Source organism: Eulemur rufifrons, chromosome 18, assembly GCF_041146395.1.
Source record: "Eulemur rufifrons isolate Redbay chromosome 18, OSU_ERuf_1, whole genome shotgun sequence".
Lineage (NCBI taxonomy): Eukaryota > Metazoa > Chordata > Mammalia > Primates > Lemuridae > Eulemur > Eulemur rufifrons.
In genome coordinates this window covers 12757386-12777704 of record NC_091000.1, presented here as the reverse complement: position 1 = coordinate 12777704, position 20319 = coordinate 12757386, and the positions used below count along the sequence as shown (strand labels likewise).

Sequence of the window (20319 nt, the reverse complement as noted above, 5' to 3'; positions counted from 1 at the left end):
TATAGATGGAGATGATGCTGGTGCCATTACTGGGATGCTACGATGGAAATTAGCACATCAATTTACTAGGCGGTAAGAAGACTTCCTGGAAGGCAGAGACTTTCATCCGTCTGGTTCACTGCTGTATCCCCAGTGCTGACAAACTTTCCTGAGCACTCAACAAATGTTTGTGACTTGAATGATTATTTTATGAAACATCTCTCATTTATTAGAAAAATAAATTAAAAACTCATTTGAAAGGGATTAAGTCTGAACATATCTTTAAGTTTTTTCCTTAGTTAAGATCTACTCATGGAGAGAATGCAGTATGCCCATGTTCAAGTAATCATTTTCCTCACCCGACTCCCCTGAAAAGAAATCGGTCCTAACGCATCCAGGTAGACCTTTTAGGATGTTCCATTCCACAGGTGGCATATAAACATGCTTCACCCATGAGATCACTCTACTTGCACTTTACAAGACTGCTCAAACAACAGTTTTTCTATTAGACTAAGGTGTTTGGTCAGATTTTCTTGGTATGGCAAAGGTTACTTTTACATAGACTTCCCAAAAGGTTGTATTTTGCTATACTGATCCATTTTCCACAGAGATCTATAACTATATGCGTCTCATCAAAAGGCTAAGAAATACTTCTTGACTGTGTGTATCAGTACCATGTGGATGTTTTGGGTCATATTTACATTTCTGGTTTGCAGTGACATGCAAGCAAGGGCATAAGACCAGAGTGAAATTCATTCCATGTTTTATGAGTTTAGGGGCCTGGAAAATTAGAAGAATTCCCATACTTCAGGAAGCTCCAGGGGCTCAGGAAAGCAGGGAGTCTATGATACTGGGGAGCAATAAAGGGTTGTGGGAAAAATGTTCTGAGTTTACTTTTGGACATGTATAATTTGTTGCACCCGAAGAGTGTCTAGGAGTTAATGTGTCCAGAGCTACCAGGAGTTACAGATTTTGGAGGCATCACCAAATAGTGATATTTGACGCTTTGGGCGTGGATGAGAGCACCCAAAGAGAAAGCATGTTGAATGAGAAAATAAGAGGGTTGAGGATAGAATGCCTGGAAACACCATAATTTAGGGGGCTGGCAGCAGAAGAGAAGCCAGCCAAGAACTAGAATAGGACAGAAGGCTGTCACATGGGCATCGCCGAGAGCCGGCAGCACAGTCAGCATTCTTAAATGACACAGAGAGACCGAGTAGAAGAGGATTGCAAACGGCTCTTTAGAAAAATTACTAGAAGGAAATACATAAAATATCCACAGTTATATTCCTGACTGGTGAGATATCAGGGGGCTTGTTTTCTTCTTTCAACTTTCCTGTATTTTCCAAATTCTGTACAGTAAATATGAGTTGCATTTACATTAAAAAGCTATTAAGATCTAAAACAAAGGCTCTGATCAAGTCTAAAATATGAGAACTTGAAGAAAAGAGCACATAACTATTAATTCACAAATATTTGAGTGCCTTTGTGCCGGGCACCATGCTAACTAAGGACAAAACAATGAACAAGTGGACGGCTCTGTTGCTTTACAAAAAGGAATGGAAGCTGGTTTGGCAGAGGAGGGCTGCAGGGCTTGTGGGGCAGAGATGAGGCTGGAAAAGTCGTTTGCTGCCAGATTACAATGGACTTTATGTGTCTTGTCAAATAATATGGCCTTTATTCTGAAGTCTACAGAGAGGCTTTTGAGGGGCAGTTAGGATTGGAGTTGTGCTTTACCTGAAGTTAATTTTCTACTGAACTTGGGCAGTAGTGTGGCTGCTGGCCTGGGAGAATCCAAGGCAGCAGACAGGGAGCAGTTAGCAGGCAACTGGGGATGGGCCAGGTCCAGAGACAGTCGGGAGTAGCATCAGTAAGTCAATAGGATACAACTGATTGGATGTATGCTGCAGGGATGTATGACCAATAAATAAATAAATAAGGCAACAACAAACTTCTCTCCCCTCCACCCCCAGGACCATAATTAGGGCAGTGCCCTTTTCTGAAACAATTTTCCTTGGGCAGTCAAGATTAGAATCACAACAGTCTGGAGCAAGTGAGTTTCCAGTGCTAGCCTCATGCATGGCAACAGAGGATGCAGGGTAGAGGTTTGTGGGTCAGCCCTGGCTGACTCCCCTGAAATCACACCACTGAGGCAGCTGCCTTTCACAGACACAAGGGAGGCGGCATTAGCTGGTCTCATGAGACATAATTTCTTTCACTTCTGGAGCCTGTGAGTGGGGGCTGCTGAAGTGAGAGCAGAGTCCCATATGGGCAATGAGGGAGAAGTTGAAGGTGACACCTTTGCATTCATCCCTTCTCCATTCCTCTTTCTACTCCAGGGAAAGTAAAGGAGGACAATAGTTTTGGTACAGAAAAAAAGAAAAAAGAAAAAGAACGGCTATTGATTTTTTAACTTGGATCCTGAAGTTTGTATCTAGTTACTCTAATTGCTTGCTGTAGGACAAAAGAAAGTGACTGGCTGTGTCACATAGTATTATTATAACAGAGGGGATAAGGTGTGTATATGAGATCTATTTCTGAGACTACAGTCACAAAACAGAATCCTAAACCCTCAGCTATTTCCTTACTAGGCATGTATATTTCGATACTTTTCTTTTTCCAGTCCACAGAATTCAACACTTCTGTTACAAAGAGGAGTGTTGGAGTTATTTTTTAGGCAAGTGTTTACATGTAAACAGTTATGATCTCCCAGGAAGGGACTTTCTCTGTTGGATAGAGAAGTTTGGGAGAAGACTGATGAAACTGCATGTGGGGAAGAACCATTTAACTAAATGGGAATCTCTACTTTTAAGGCAAGGGACCAAAAAGGGGTAGGTCCCAAGGAAGTTGTATGCCTTGCGGCACCTGTCATGGCGCTGTACCTTATGCATTCTCTCACTTAACTCAACTTTACTGCAAAGTGGAAAAACCAAGGCCTTCGGTTTCAGTTGCACACTGAGGGCAAGGATGCCCAGCTAGTAAGCTAAGGAGGCCAAATCTGAACTTGGCTGGAAGTGCTACAGTATAAAGCCTCTCCAGGACCAGCCAGACCAAGACGTCTTTAAGAAAAAGCAACTCACATCCTTGCCCATCTCACCCTGCACTGAGGGAACTTCTGTTGGGCAGGCGATAACTACTCTTGCAGTGTTTGGCTGTGACTTACAAGGGACAGGCCTTCCTTATCGTCCTCGCTCCTAAACCGAGCGCCAAGTGGTGTCAGGGAGGGTAGCAGCCCATGAAATGGTTACAACCTCAACCACTGATTAGATTCCAAATAATGCCGTCTTTTCGATTGGTTGCTCCTTTCACTCTTGTGAGCAGTGTTGCAACATGAATTTTCATTTACTCTGAAAACAGCGGTTCTCAACACCACTTACATCTGTCTGCCCTCCTCACTGGATGGGTCGCCCTCCTAGTCCCTACGTCGCAACCTTCAGGTAACCCTTAGGATGGAGCGTCTGGCCCCATCTCCCCACTGCCGCCACTAGCCTCTGGCCTGAGCCGCAGCCTGCGCCCCGCCGCCCCCAGGACCCCCACTCGGGTGTGCGCGCGACGAAGGGGAGAGCTCCTGCGCGCGAGCCACAGACTCACGAGCTGCCGCTTGTTGCTCCTGCCGCCGCGACGTGGGGAAGTGAAAATGAAATTGACTTTTCCGAGAAATGATGAAAGCGGCGCTGCCTGCCAATGAACAGCGGCGGCGAACTTCCGCACCTCCCGGCCGGGCCGCTCGCACCCTCCCTCCGCCTCCACCTCCCGGTTGCACAAGCTTGAAACAAACACTGGGGAGGAAGGGCGGAGGGAGGAGGGCGGAGAGGGGAGGCGAGGGAGGGAGCGAGGCCGGGAGGAGGGCGGGGGGTGGGGGGATTTCCATCCTCAGCTCTTCGCAGTTTCCTCTCCTTGTTTTGCTTTCGATCTGGACTGTTCTCAGGCAAGCCGGGGAGTAACTTTTAGTTTTGCTCCTGCGATTATTCAACTGACGGGCTTTCATTTCCATTTCACACACCCTAGCAACACTTATACCTTGCGGAATTGTATTGGTAGCGTGAAAAAAGCACACTGAGAGGTAACATTTTTCAAATAATAGTTGTGACTGTGCGTGTGTTTCTCTTGAGGGCATGTTTATGGGGGCTGGAGGGGCTGTGTGTGTATGCGTGTCCTGATGCTTTGACACGGTGTTTTGCAGACGGAAAATGCCGGGGTTCATAAATATTAATACCGATTTTTGGAGGAACAGTCGGCGCGATTATGGATCATCTGATTTTAGGGGAAGCAGGTTCTGCTGCTGTTGCTGCTGCTACAGGGGCTGCTGAGGCTGCGAGGAGGAGGAGGTGGAGGAGGAGGAGGAGGTAGAGAGGGAGGAGGAGGAGGAGGTTGGTGGAGGTTTAATTTCACTTTTGGATTCGCAGATGCGGAGAGGTGGCTCCATGGACACAGACCTGCTCAGTGTGATTCTGCGCCCCAGGTGTTGTGTGTGGGGGTGCAGGTCCTCTGGAGTCGGGCCTCATTTAAAACAAAATTATCGTGTGTATGTGTGTGTGTGTGCACGTGTGTGTGTGTACAGCCACCGCCGCCAGCAGATCCGGAGGAGGGGAGCGGGTCCTTGTCGGTGCCCGGCGGCGGCGCCTCTCCGCGGGCAGCCTCCAGCCACACCGAGCAGGCACCCGCCGTCCGCCTGGCTGCCCGCGCCCTGGCCCGGAGGGCGCCTCCCGCCGCGGCCAAGGAAACTTGATGGGGCGCCCCGCGGCAGTCGCAGGGCCCGCCCGCCACCGGGCTAGGGGTAGGGTCGCAGGCGTCTGGTGCCAGCGGCCGGGGCGGGAGGGCGGGCTCCGAGCGCGGCAGGGCGCCGGGCCTGGCCGACGCGCCCCGCTTCCTGGGGGCTGGGCCGCCGCTGCCGCTCGGAAGGGACGCAGCGTCCTACTTCCCGCCGGCCGGCGCCCGGCCTGGCCCTGGGGCTTTGTCATTGCACTTGTCGGGGCGCGCGAGGGGCTCGGGCGGCGCTTCCCGGTAGGGCGCCGCGCCCAGGGGTCATCTGCCCAGGCCGCGGCCTAGCGCCGTGCGCCCCCGGGTCCCCGCAGGCGCCCCCGGGCCGGCCTCGCGCGCTGGGCCTGACCCGCCTCGGTTACGGAGCGGGCGAGGTGGGGGCGGGGAGCCTCCGGGGACAGAGCGGCGCCCTGCGGGCAGGCATGGGGGCCGGGGTCCCTTGGGGTCCAGGGGCGCGGGCTGCGGCGGGGTGGGGACGTGAGTGCCCGCCCCGTGCCCTTCGACCCGGCTCTGGGCGCCGGGTGACATTCGCCGGCTGGCCGAACATGGTTGGTGCAAAGCCGCGGCCGCCACTTCCTTTCCGCCCCGCCAGCCGGGCTCGCCCACCGAGTGAAGCCGGCCGCGGCCAATCGCGGCGTCCGCCCGCTCCCAGTGCTCGGCCGGGGGGCCGGCGCCCGAGAGGGCTCGGCGAGCCTGGCCAAGTTGGAAGGGCTTCGGATGAAACTCATCCCCTTCCCCAGGGCGCACTGGCAACTCCCTCTGCCCCCGGTCCTTAGAAGGGGGGCGGGGAGGGAACGAGGCTGGCAGCCCGAGCGGGGCGCAACGCCCGGGTCAGTCGGCGTAGGCAGGACCCTTGGTGAACGGCTGTAAATGTGACCCGTGGGACTGGTAGTCCAGGTAGCCACATATTAGCGGGGTGGCTTTCACTCGTTTCTAACCCGTTAGTGTTTGAAACTTGGGGACATATTACCTACCCCCTCCCTCTTCAGTCTCCTCCCTCTAGCTGCTCCTGGTCCTTGGTTATGGAATAAGAAAACGCCGAGTCTTTCTAAATGAGGAAAAGTGGTGCTGGCATTTGTCTCCTGCCACTGGCCTCCCCGTGGCAGTGACTCGGTCTGCTTTTGATGAATGGCCAGGCAGGGGGGAGGATAGTTAAATTTCCTGTTGTGGATTTTCAGGAATCACCAAGGCTGCTGTCAAGCCTGCACTCATTTATTAGTTTTCGGATCGCCTGCAAGTAACGTTGGAACTTAGCAGGCTGCACTTTCTGGTGCTTCCGGGCAGGTGCAGGCAGGGGCTGGGGTATGGCTGAGGTGGTGCATGGTCTTGATGCTGGACAGATGCTGGCTCCCTTTCTAGGCCCCAGGGTGATCCTGTTTAACTTTCTCACGTACCCATATTCAGGATTCACTGATTTTTCCCAACCCTTCTTTGTTCTTCTTTTGGGGGAAAATAGAAACCTAAAAAGTCCTGGACAAACTTGTTTTTTTCTGAGGAAACTTTAGCAGATGGAATATTTGGGACTTAAACTGGCATCTCCAGGAGTAACCTTGGAGCATCTATTGATTGATATGGCAAAGTCCAGAATTTCACTGTAATTAGTGAATGATTAGAATTTATAACGTAGCCTGTTGTGTAAGAGGTTAGCTTTTGGCCTCTTGACTTAGATCCAAGAGTTCTTGTATGTTATGATTTGTAACTGCTTCTTAAAATTAAACATTTACATATTTCATTCTCAATGAGGTTTTTTTTTCTGTTGACCTGTAAAAGTTAGAGATAATTCCACATGTATCAGACTTACCTGTAAAAATGTCATCGTAATCGGAAGTAAGGATTTGTAGTCAGATTGGAACCAAATTGTGGCAAACAAGTGGTCGCTATTAAAGTAATGACAGGTCTGAACCATGGTCCCACTTTTTTCTTATTCTGCTTTCTGAAATACTTTAATAGGCAAATATTCAATATACCGGAGCTAAACATGTTTAAACTTAGTAGTGGCAATTTGAAACTTTGGACGTTCAACATTTGATGTGTATCAGTTTTCTTATGTTGTTAAGGATATTGTATTTTTATTCTTAACATTATCTAGTATAAACTCTGTTGTTTTTAGAGCATTTCCACATACTTTCCTTTTGATAATGAGCAGAACACTGAACTGTATGTAAATGGGGTATCTCGGTCATGGTTCCCTTATGTGCCTCATACGAAAAAGGGCTTAAAGTAGACAAGGGAATTTATTTATACATTTAATAAATATTTGTAGAACATTTACCATGTGCTTGGCCCAGTGGTAGGCTCTGAGTATTCAACTGACAACAAGAAAGACAACCTGTTTACACTCAGGGTTGCATTCTCTTTGGTGAACTGATAATAAACAACAAAAAATAAATACAGTAGTTACCTTTTGGGGTTAGTTCTATGGAAGGAAATAATACTTAACTGTATATCTCATAGGATTGCTTTTGTGAACAATTGAAATACTGTGTATGAAAGAACAGTTGCATAAATTACAGCAATCTACAAATGTGTAAGGCATTAACTTCCAAAATTCTGTCAGATTATTATTAACGTAAAGAAGCTAGGGAAACTCGCCTGGATTACACTGTATCTTTCTCTTAGAGAATTTCCCACAAGAGGGGATTTTATTTTTGAGTATGCAAATAATGGTAAGGAATTAAACATTGAATAACTTTTATGTAAAGTATCAAGAAAATATTTAGCAATGAGATCTAATATTGTCATTGAAATTTTTCCTGTCAGAAGGAAAGTTAGGTGGTATCCATGGAGACCAAATGATATGGAAATAACAGTAATCGGACCAATGTATTTTCCCTCTTTATATCAGATAAGAAAATCTTCCCAAGCCTCACTGTGCTTTAGTCTGAATTGTCTTCACTATAGTATCAGACTCTTCAATTCATAATTATTTCTTACTGCAGGTGTGCCCTTGGCTGACTTCAGTATTTTGCTCTACCATCTTTAAAGGGACTCGTTCACATGCATTTATTGAATGCTTACTGTGTGCCCAACACTATATAAGTGAGAATAACATGTGAGAACATATGTGAAAGTAAATATCATTGATAGTATATATGCATAATATATAAAATGCATAAAATAATATGTAAAAATAAAATAAATTGCTGTGAAATATGGGTTATTAATAAAATTCTGTTCTTTGCATCTGTATGGGACACCATGTTCCTTCCTACATAGGGGTAGGAAGCCGGGATTTTCCATCTCTTTCTGCCCTATTGGTGCCCCACTTTTGGCCTGGGTGTGGTCAATGTTTGGTATGTAATGCCAGCTTAATGCCCAGTGGGCTGAGTAGAAGGGTGGCTTTGGTGGTGGGAGTGGCTGATGGAAAAGAGGGTGAGGAGGTTTAATTAAACTTTATTTATCAACAAAGAATGATTAGCAGTGTATAAGGTCCAGATTTAAACCTGAAGCCAGTATTTTTTATAAAGTTCCAAGGGAAACACACAGCCAGGAAACCCAGCCCACAGGTGTGTGATGCTGGGCGGTAGCCCTATCCCGGGGACTTTGTCTGGGGCCCTGTGGGTTCAGAGCAAGCAGCAGGCCTGTGGTCTCTGGCATTTCCCTTCAAGGGTCCCTTAAAAATGATCTTCCCCCTCATAAGCTCCATCTTTTGAAAAACTGTCTCTGAAACAAATTGTGTTTATTTAGGAAGATTTCATGTGCCCATTTTTATTTTTCAGAAACACATAAGACTTCCAGTCAGAACTCCTGATTGACTTGAGAAAACTAGTATCATCATATCCAGTGGGTCTCAGTCTAGCTGAAAGTACACATACTTTGTGTGTCAGACAGCCTGGGCAGCGCTTTGTGAGATAAACTCAAAATCCTGTTCGGCTTCCCAAGGGACTGAAACTAGCCAAGGACCCTCCATCAGTAACTTTGAGTTCTGCTAGGGTCCCAGGGACCCCATGCAATTATTTTAAATGGATAGTTTTGTTAAATGTAGTAACATACAATTATTTTCTTAAATGCACACAAACATTGTGCCATTATTTTACTTATTAAATATTTGTTGACACCCAGCTATGTACAAGACTCTGTAGTGGATGGTGCAGGAACTTAGATGCCTGGAGTCAACTTTTAGCTCTGCCATTACTTCCCCCTTTGGGGCCTTAGTTTTCACATCTTAAAATGTGGTTAGATAGTTCTGTCATCCTTAGGGGATGGGACCTAGGTGTGTTATCAAAATCACCTGGGAGCGGGGACTTTCAGAAACATGTAGGGCCCTAAGTTTAGAGACTGTCTGCAGCTTTTCCTCTCCTGGCCCCTCCTGCCCCATGGGAAACCTCCTTGTCACACTGTGTGCTGGATGCCTGTCCCCCACTCCCTTCAAGTGTGTGAGCAAAAGCCTAGAACCACTGACTCAAGGATCTCCTCCCAGGGCAGAATCTTTGATCTTTCCCTAGGCTCACAGGCCGTGCTGGGCAGGAAAGCAAAAGCTGGAGCCTGATTCCACATTACAAACGGTGCTTTGAACAGGGGGCCTGTGCTCACCTCTGTTGGCTCTGCCCAAGTTGACCTTGCTTGTCATACAGAAATGGTATTTGTGTTATGGTTGTGTTGAATTTTCCACTTTGAAGAGGCAAGAAGGACTTCCTTTTATGAGTTTCTTTCTTTGTCCAGGAAGGCCTTAGAGAGTTACGGGTTTTGTTTTGTTTGTTTTGTTTTGCTTTACTTTGTTTTGTTTCTGTTTTGGCTCATTGTCCCTTTTATCAGTTCAGTATTCAGCTCTGATAAGCAGGAAAGAGCTAGAGTTGAGCAAAGAATGTTTCCCTATGAGAAACAGAAGGCTCCTGAGGCTTTTTTCGGATGATAGAGTCTAAGTATTTTTATCTCAAGGGCAAGACCAATTTAGTTCAACAAAATATCTTAATTTAAGATTTTATGTGATAAAAGCCTGTCCAGTTTTCGTTAAATAAACATTTTTGAAAGTTAACTACTTGCTATGTAATCTTTGTAAATCCTTTCTTTTCAGGCATACTTAATAATCTGTTGCTGTTTAATAACATTTGATACTTGCACACCTAATGTGATCAAAGGAAAGATGAGTTTACATTTTAATTTGTTCGTATTGAGTTTATGAGTGTCAGGGTTTTGGAAGATCCAAAGAAGTACTTTGTGGGTGGACTATGCCATCCTGGCCCCACAAGCTTAGAATCCTACTGGTTTTCCCATTTCATGTGGTTGACCTTCTGGGGAGAAACTGCATACCGATTGCTTTATTTCAAGTAATGCCTACCTTGTTATTTTCGAAAGAGGGTTTTTTTTTTTTTTCTTCTTCTTCCCCTAGATTTATTGAAGAAGATGAGAAAAATTATGCTGGTGATAGGGTATGCGGGGTACAGGATAGGAATGGGAGGGTGCTGGAAAGTGAGAGTTGGGGCGTGGGGTGATGACAAAGAAAAATACAAGTCAGGAGTAGAAGAGTGCCTCATGAACTCTTGCATGGGAGAGAGAGAAGAGGTAATTAGGCAGCTGGATTTTCTCCCTTTGCACAGATATCATTGAAAGAGTTTTGGAGGTGTGGGGAGCAAGTTGGTGGTCAGTTAATAGTAACTGAAGGACCAGTTGCAAGGCTGGAGGACCCTCTGTTTCTGACTCTGGGGTTAGACCTTTTTATCCTGGGGATAATAAAGTGCGATGGGAAAACTGCTAGGCAGCAGCTGACTTTATACAAGGAGACACGAAACTGTGAGCGTTGTCACTTGGGCATGGTTGAAGCTACTCAGAGGTACAGTCATGTGCTGTGTAATGACGTTTTGGTCAATGACGGACGGCATATGCGATGGTGATCCCACAAGATTGTAATACTGCATTTTTACCATACCTTTTCTATATTTAGATACACAGATACACGTTGTGTTACAGTTGTCCACAGCCTACGGTGTTCAATACAGTAACATGCTGTACAGGTTTGTAGGTGCAATAGAGGGTACTACCTAGTCTAGGCGTGTAGTAGCTATACCATCTAGGTATGATGTTCCCACAATGACAAACTTGCTTAACGATGCGTTTCTCAGAATTTATGGCTGCGCTGGTTTGAAGTGCTGTTTGAGGATGGAGGAATTGGTACCCACTGTGTGAGGCCCCAAACTCAATCTAAAATTGCCTTTGGAGGCAGCCCTGGGCTCCCAGAGGAAGATACATGTCGATAAAATTTATCAGAAATACTGTAATAGCTGCCTTGGGTCTGCCTCCCTTCCGCCGTGTTAGTCTTCCTTGGCGAGGGTTTTTTAAAAAAATTAAAAAGAATTTTTTTTCATTTGTTTTAACAAGGAAAATCCTTTGTAATGTTTTCCAGGGCATTACAATTTTTGAACATTACATACAGGAAAATATTATATGGAGGAAAAGTCACTTTACAAGCCTTTAGATGAGGCCTTTTCTATTTTAATGAATGTGAAGTATAAGGAAATGTTTGATATAACAAAGTTTCACTGAACTGTATTGTTGGAATAAAGTGCAGTTACTTTGGACTTTCAGCTTTAATCTTGTGAGGAATATATTTCTAAATACCTCTGGCAGGACATTCGAGGTTTATTTCTTTTCCAATATGGATTTTAACTCAAAAGGCCCGGCCAAGCTCACATTTGTGGTATTCTTCGGGTTAATTAAAAGTAAACACATTGACAAAATATCAAATGAGCGGTATGGACATTTCCATTCAATTATTTTTCTTTTTTCTTGCAGTTTGCAGCTTTTTTTAAAATTTCAAAATATTAAGGGGGTACAAATGTTTTTGTTGCATGGATAGCTTTTATAATGCTTCAGTCAGGGCTGTTAGTGTGCCCACCAGCCGTGTAGTGTTCATTGTACCTGCCAGGTGGGGTTTTACCCCTTCCATCCTCCCTCCTCCCCCTTCTTGATTTCTCATGACTTTCATTTCTCTCTGTGCCCATTTGTACCCACTGATTAGTTCCAAAAACAAACATGTGGTGTGTTTGTTTTTCCATTCCTGAGCTACTTTATAGTCTCCACTTCCATCCAAATTGCTACAAAAGACATGAATTTATTCCTTTTTTTTCGGCTGAGTAGTACTCCATGGTATACATATACCACATTTTGTTAATCCACTCATGAATTGATGGGCACTTAGGTTGATTCCACATCTTTTCGATTGTGAATTATGCTGCAATAAGCATTCAAGTGCAGGTGTCTTTTTGATAAAATGACTTCTTTTCCTTTGGGTAGATACCCAGTAGTGGGATTATTGGATTGAATGGTAGGTCTACTTTTAGTTCTTTGAGGAATCTCCATACTGTTTTCCACAGAGGTTGTACTCATTTGCAGTCCCACCAACATAGTAGAAGCATTCTTTTCTCTCTGCATCCATGCCAGCATCTATTGTTTTTTGACTTTTTGATAATAGCCATTCTGACAGGGGTAAGGTGATATCTCATTGTGGTTTTAATTTGCATTTCCCTGATGATTAGTGATGTTGAGCATTTTTTTCATATGTTTCTTGGCCATTTGTCTATCTTCTTTAGAAAAACTTATGTTCATGTCTTTTGCCCACTTTTTAATGTTTTATTTTTTTTTTTTTTCTTGCTGATTTGTTTGAGTTCTTTGTAGATTCTGGATACTAGGCCTTTAACGGATATAGAATTTTAATTTTTAAAAATTGATACATAATTGATATATTTGTATACGTATTTTTAGGGTACATGTGATAATTTAATATGTTCACATAATTTGTAAAGATCAAATCAGTGTAATTGGGATATTCAGATTGTAGGGGGTAACTATGGAATCAGGAAAATAGAATGGGCCAACACTGTGTTTCCTGAAGAAAGACACAGATGGCACAGATTAAGGCTGACATGTGAATGCCATGAGTGGGTGCTGCAGGTCACGGATTGGGACTTTTAGTACTCCACACTGACTGTAGTGGGATTGCACAACTGAAATAAACTTTCTGGAATTTAACTTGGTGTTATAGACTTAAAGTCTTAAAAATGTTAAACTCTCTGTTCCAGTAATTCTGCTTCTTGGAACCTACTTACGTGAAGTAACCAGAGATGGGAGCAAAGATTTATGTACAAGGATGTTTATTGAATTAGCTTTTGTTATGTGAAAACTTGGAAACAACCTAAATATCCAACAATAGGACACACACAAATGAATTATGACACGTCCAGACAGAGTATAGGCGGCTTATAAATTCATGTTTTGGAATCCTACTTAATCATGGGAAAATATTTATGATGTATGTTGGTTGAATGGGGGAAAAAAAGGATATTAAATTGTGCTCCTAATTTTATTTTAAAATGTATGTGTGTATCTGTGTCTACAACATTTAAAAAAATCCCAGAAGAAAACATATCATTTTGATGGTGGAATTGTGGGTGTTTGGCTTTTTTTTTATCCTTGAAACATTTTTGTATTTTCCAAATTTAAAATAGCAAGCACAGTTACTCTTTTAACCAGAAAAATAGTCTCAAGACAGTGCTACTGTGTTCTTTCCGACGTCACCTCCGGCAGAGGTAAGATTAGGAAAAGCAAATGGGGGGAGCTGAGGAGGATGTAGTGCTGGACTTGGCCCTTCTCGGGGTCTTTCTGCCTTCACGTTTGAGACCAGATTCTAGAACCAGGGCCTTCCTGCCAGTGCTAGAAGGTGCCAAGTGTCCCATGACAGCTCTTGCTACTTGAAGACAGACTGGTGGCTCCTTGGCGAGGTTGGGACATGATGTTTTGTCAAGAACATGAAGGGTCTGAGACGTCACCCACTACCCACTTCACAGTTACGTCCTTTATAAATACGAAGACTGCAGAAGCACAGGACACCTGGGTAGGAGAGTTTCTTATTGATGTTTACAACCAGGGCTACAGCCAGAGTGACATTGCAGGTTTGTCCCCTACACCTAGACCCTCAGGCAGTGCTAAAAATTAATGGAACAGGGCAGTGGGTTACACTCTGTAGTCTCTCCCCTCCCACAGGGAAAGAGTGAGAGAAAAAACAAACAAACAGGAAACCTTTGCTCCTTGGAGATGGGATGGAAAGGATCCAGGGTTCTTATCTTAACCTTTTAGAACCTAAGACTTTTATAACCTAGGGATGTCCCCCAGGTCTGAACTTCATCCTTTTGAAATAAATGAATAGGGAGATAGGTCTCCCTAGCACCTTGGGAACTTAAACTAGGGACCTAGTCCAGGCTGTAACTATTTGGCCCTCTTGGGTAAGAGCATTTAACTTAGATAAATGGCTGCAGTCTAATTCTCATGGTATATGGAGAGTAAAATGTTTGTAGGGGAGGTGAAAGCAAACATTCCCTATCTTTATATCCTGTACATTCCCTATCTTGCTATCATACCTGTTCCTGCGTCTCAGGAGGCTACGGCGTGTTACAGGAGCCCTGAGGAACCCAGGGAAGTTTTATTACCACCCTTTCCCACACCTTTACAGGTCCCCTGTTGAAGAATGACTGACTTAATCAGAGTGTGGCCTCTGACTTTTCACAACTGAAGAAGACTCCTGATCCCTAATTTGTAGCTGAAAAAATATTAGAAGAGTTTCGGTCCTTTTATGAATATGGAGACATTTTTGGATTGTTATGAAACTAGGGTTGAGGGTAACTGTTAAGAGTTCAGAGGCTGAATGCCAAAGCACAGCCAAAAAAAAAAAAAAAAGTATTGATTAGGACAACATTGTCCAATACAAATACAGTGTGAGCAACATGTGTATTTATAATTTTCTAGTAGCCACTTAGAAAAGTAAAAAGAAGCTGGTGCAATTAATTGTAATATATCTCAGTAACCTATTATATCCAAATATTATCACTTTGGTACACCATTAATGTAAAAATATTAATGAGATATTTTACATTCTTTTTCATACTGAGTCTTCAGCATCCAGTGTCTTTTATACCTACAGCACGTCTTGATTCAGCCTCGCCACTTTTCAGGAGCTCGGTAGGCACATGTGGCTGGCGGCTGCCATACAGGTTGATGCAGGGTTAGGAAATAAGACAAGGTATGAAGAGAAATGCAAGGGACTGTTTTAATACAGAGACAAAACCTAAAAGGACTGGAGGAAAGCAGAGTTAGGGTGGTTGTTTTGGTCATAACTGCAGGAATCTCCTTGTGCCTCTCCCCACAAACCATGCCTGATTTCTTTAGCCTAAAACAATAAAATGATCCGAATTTCCACTGAAGCAACAAACTGTATTCGCCACTCCTATGGTGATGATTAACTATGTACATATTGATGAATTTTTTCTAGATTGATGAACTGTGAAAATCTTTGATTACTTGGATTTTCCCATTTATATCACTTACACAGTAAGGTTTTTTGAGAACTAGGATGGTGTCCATTTTTTTTGCCTTCCCCACCAGTACTTGATACACGTTAAGAACTAGATAAATATTTGTTGATTTGATTTTCAGCTGTAAAGCAAAGACTAGCTTGGAAGTCTGAATTCCAGCAAGAGGGGGAGGGCACTGACCTACTTTGTGTTAGAAACCCAGTGGTATATGAATTGAGCACATAAACATTGTGATTTGTCACTTTGCATCAGGATTTGTCACTTTGTATTACAGGTCCAACACCAAGAAGGTGAAAAATTGTTTGTTTTTTTCTCTTTTGTACCCAGACCTTTAAACCTTTAAAAAAAATCTTATCAGTCCATTCCTTTGACATCAAGTTCCAGTGCTGGTACTGATGCCTTCTTATGCATATAAATAAGCTATATTTGGTGGTCACCTGGAGATAGATTTGGGAGCTGCTACTTTCTCCATGGGTTCCTTATTAACAATAACTTTGTTATTAACAAACAGTTACAGTCCATCATGTCTGTGCAGCGAAATTCTTTTGAAATCAAGTATAGTATTTTACAGTTGCCTTCATTTGTTCTCTTTGACTGTAATTGTCGGGTTGAAGCAACAGACTTATCCACAGAGCCAAGGCAATTTATTTTTACTGAAGCCTACCTAAGAACTGCTTAGGTAGCTTTTCTCTGCAAGATTAAACGCGACCTTCACGGAATCATGTTAGCAGGGCCAGCAGCTAGAAAAATAAAGACTAAACCAAACCTTCCAGCAACCAAATTCCCAGCTGCTCAGCGGGTCAGAGCTTTCCTGATTGCTTTCTTCCAATGAAAACACTGTAGATTAGTTTTAAGTGAATTCTAGTAGGTTTGGGGATTTGCAACTGACAGAAGAACAGAAAAGTATAATCTCACTTTAAAATAATAATCCTGAAGGTAAATCTTTATTGACTCTCTCTTGGGACGTTGGGATTTTTGTTCATATGGGAAAACTCAAACTCATGAGCTCTGTTTAGCTGACCTTTAACGTTAAGGTCTTTGAGGTAGGAAGGAAGAAACCTGGGTCAGAGAAGTCAGACTGGAGGCTGTTGCCCCTGAGGACGCACCTGGGGATATGGGGTGGTCTCGTACTCTTAAGGACCCACAGTGAGGCCACCATCCCCTTTCTTCTCTCCCCTGCAGAGTGAAGGTGGAAACCTGGGGAGTCTGTAAGGAAGGCCCTGGGAGGGAATGTCGATGAACTGCTCTTTCCACTTTGGGGTGTGGTCATTACTGATGATTCACGAGGTCAGGGTGAATTTAAAATATTATCAGAGAGGATTTGCTTGTCTTACAGGTGCTTTTAATGCATTATGACTTTTTCAGGTTGCAGTTTGGGAGATAGGGTGGAGAAGGGTGCTGAACTGAAACAATTGACTATTCTGATCATTCACCCATTCAGTCATTTATTGAATGGATGTTTATTCAGTGCTAACTATATGTACAGGGAAGTCTAAAAAGGAAGAAAAGTAATCAATCAACCTGGATTTGAGTTGGCTAGGTAGGTAGAGGATCTGCGATCCTTTATAGTCAGGATCCTAATTTATCCAGATAGACAAAACAGAATCAAGCAATTAGGCAACTAAGATGACAGTCCCAGTAGTGATTTTAGGTACCTGTGAATCCCTTTTAGAGTTCGTCCATGGGCCACATGGGGTCGGCTCAGATTGTAGGGGAAGCCACAGTGCTCATGTGACAGTGTATACATTTTAGTTTTTGAAAAGCAGATTTTTAGTAGATCGTAAAATAGCCATAAACAACATACTGTGTTTTTCCACAATTCTTCCACATTCAGTTTGGTATGTAGAGCTGTTTGGTGTCTTTTGTCATTCAGGAAAACTAAATCCACTGTCTGCTTCCCTTTCCCTGGGGGTAGATGCTGTAACCAGCAGTGCTGCTGAGTAAGTACTCCTGCCCTCAGTCGCTCTGGAGGTTGTGTTGGGAAAATCCAGGTCTTTGCATGACTAGGAAAGGCTTTGTCCTCACAGGGCTTGAGAGCACATCCCTAGGAAGGGGAAATTGGCCCTAATTATTTAATTTTGAAAATGCATCATTTTCTCTGTGTGTGTGTGTGTGTGTGTGTGTGTGTGTGTATGTGTATGTGTTTGGCCATAGTGAATACTTTAAGTTGTCTGGAATTAAAGAAAAATTATTGTGCATAAGAGGACTGAGGGAAACCATGGCAGCAAGTAGTGAATTCCTAAATGCATGTTAAGTTATTCTTATTTTTTATTGTGGTAAAATTTACATAACATAAAATTTACCATTGTAATCATCTTAAAGTATATAATTCGGTGGCATTAAATACATTCACAGTGTTGTGCCACCATCACCACTATCCGTCTCCAGAACTTTTTAATCATCTCAAGCAGAAACCTTATACCCATTAACCAATAACTCCGTTTCCTCCACAGAGCTTTGTGTAACGTTTGGCGCATACTGCTTTTCACGTGCTTGGCTCTGTCAAGTTTTTTTTTTTTTTTTTTTTTTTTTTGAATGAATGTGATTCTAAAGTTTGTTAACCCATAAAATGTCATGCAAATAGTAAAATTATCCCTTTTTAGGTTGCATGCTTTTTGCAGTCATTTTGTTTCCCTCGCATTTCACTTGTTTGTAATAAGTTTATAGGTCACAGGATATAGTTAATATCTGCTTGTTCTTCCCACTCCGTGCCCCCAGTGGGTTCTTTAGGAGGGATTCATCTACTTTCTTATCAATAAATAATCACTACGTATCATTATGTGCAAGGTTCTGTGCCTGATACTTGGGGGGGGGGGTGGCGTTCAAACACTAGTGAGATGAGATGCCTGCTCACAGGGCTTTGTACAGCGATAAGCCTGTTTTCAAGTACATGAAGCTATGAGCTTTGGTTGTATCATAAGGTTGGAAGGAAAGGAGAAGAGGTTGGGGAGGTTGGAGGGGGGTGAATTAGTGTGGCCAGGAGTCCAGATTTTATTCAGTGGGCGTTGTGGAGCCACTGAAGGATTTTCAGCAAGGCGATGAGATGTTTGGCAAGATTAGTCTGGCCAGCACCGCACAGGGTGGAGGATATGCTTCTATCCCAGAGATGGACCCTGGATACTCTCTTGCTCCCTGTGGAATGAGCTGGCTTAGCTACCTGCAGTTAGGTGAAGCACTGGCTCTGCTATTTGAAATATCTCTCGCGAATCTTGGGGGAGACCAATGCAATCTCATCTCATAATTTTCTTCCCAATGTAAACTATTCTTCATCTGTTTCCTTTCACAGTAGCTCTGCCAAGTTGCTATTAAGATCTCTGTTTATAGATGAGGAAGCTATGGTTAGGAGCAGTTTCAAACCTGGTGAGGTTTGAATCCAGGTGTTCTGGACACCAAACCTGAGCTCTCTCTACCATATTAGGCTTCAGTGGGGAGGGGGAGAGAAACCATTGTGGTCCTGTAGGGATTGGCAGAGAGGGGCAAATAGTGACAATACAAAGGATACCAAATCCAACTTCTTCTGGCTGCCATTTGGAAATTGTTGAGAGGCAGTAAGTATCTTTCAAAAATATTTGAAGATAATTCTGGATCTTGCAGGGGAGATATGTCTGCTTGCTTCGGGGGTATTCCTGTTCTTAGAGTGGGTAGCAATTTTGGCTTTCTTTTCCAGTTGGAATTCATTGGTAATCAAGATGGTTTATTCCATGAATAGAATCAAACTAGTGAAAACTATAGTGCATAAGTTTATAGTTTGTGTGTTGGAGCTCGGCCTGATTTGAACATAGAGTTGAAATGGATGGCTCTACAACAGCGAAGACGACGACCACGACAGGTAACTGTATTGACAGTGTACTGGCAGTGGGGGACCAATCAAAGGAAATCCTCAAAGGAAAAGTGGCAGCCATAAGGAGCTGTCAGAGCCAGCCTGTGGCTGTGGAGGGAGGGAGGAAGGGATCATTCTCATCCAGGGGAAAAGAGAGTGCTCTTCAAAGTCAGCCTTTCTCAAAACAAATTATTTTCAGGAAACTGTCTTTTGGGAAGACACTGGTTTTCAAGGTAGTTTCCAAGTCATCGATTTGAAATCAGATGGCAGCAAACAATTTTGTTGCTTTATGCCGATAGGTTTTCTTGGTTCTAGTTCCAGTAAGCTGGCTCTTTAAGAGTCCCTGTTATTTGACTTTTCAAACTTAAGTACTGAAAACATTGGCCCTTTATCTTTTCTGTGTTGCTGTTGGGGCAAAACACACCTTTTGTAGGTCTGTGGAGTGTAAAAAGGAAGTAGAAGGTGACCGGGTGGCATGAGCAGCTCAGATCCTGCCCATTTCCTGCCAGGCCTCTCCTCCTCCACCCAGCATGTGTCTCACTATCCACTTTGGGGTCTGCCCTTTCCCCACATACCCCATCTTACTGACCTTTTTCCATATACCTGTTCTTTCCTGGTGCACTTGAGGACTGAGAGGTCTGTTCCCGGCTTGCAAACCTGCTGGCTGAGAGGGATGGCCGCAGGGCACCGACCTTTTTGTGGAAAGAGGGATAATCTTAAATGAACTTTCTACTGAACTCTGGGTAGGAGAAACTGTGCCTTTCAGAGGTCGCTTTACTTCTGTACAGCAAAGGCAGTGGCTCAGAGGACATGCTGATTAAGGGAAAAAGAAGATCTCTTCTTTTCCCATTTCCCATATGGAAATACGGTTTGAAAATGCAGAATGAGCTGGAGTCCATATGCTTTGAAATCTGTCCATGATTCTTGCTTTGCTGAATTGCAGAGGCTGATGCCATCTAGGCTCTGGGATCCAGGACCAAACATGCCCAAGCATCCCAGCATGATTTTAAACTTATAAAATATTTTAAAAAGTCAATCTACCCTTTTAGGTCCTAATTGTCTGATATGAATTTTTCTAGGGGAAAAAAAAAACTCTTTTAAGAAGTGATAGCTTAAAAAATACTCTTTGATTTGCATAATTTAGATGTATAATATCTAGAAAGTAATTTATGTGTGCAACTTTACACAGCTTTCTCATGTTATGTTTTTTATAAAAATGAATATTACGTTTGTATCTGCAACAGATTTACTGATCATTTTGTGTTGTCTTGTATGTTTGTGTGTGCGTGTGCATGTGTGTGTGTGTGTGTGTGTGTGTGTGTGTTCAGCATGCATGTTAGGGGGCCTGGCTTGGTTTTCTATATCACCTGAGGAGGGATGTCAAATGCCAAATAGAAGTGTGAAAGTTTTACAGAGTTTGTTTAGGGATTTCAGGTTTTAAACCCATGCTCATCTTTG

General features: G+C 43.6%; 1 protein-coding gene across 6 annotated transcripts in view; it reads left to right on the top strand.

Annotated features, from left to right (window-relative positions):
* The window catches only part of IRF2 (interferon regulatory factor 2), a 142559-nt gene that overhangs the window by 62743 nt on the left and 59497 nt on the right, over nucleotides 1-20319 (top strand). Inside the window, exon 1 of one of the 6 annotated variants that reach the window (XM_069493172.1) lies at nucleotides 2763-3416. The exons of 1 other annotated variant lie outside the window; for it this stretch is intronic. The gene's annotated coding sequence lies outside the window, so the exon portion shown is untranslated. Of the gene's footprint in view, nucleotides 1-2762; nucleotides 3417-3870; nucleotides 4043-4383; nucleotides 4442-20319 lie in introns of those variants that run through there. 4 more of the 6 variants (XM_069493169.1, XM_069493168.1, XM_069493171.1 and 1 more) reach the window with 4 other exon arrangements.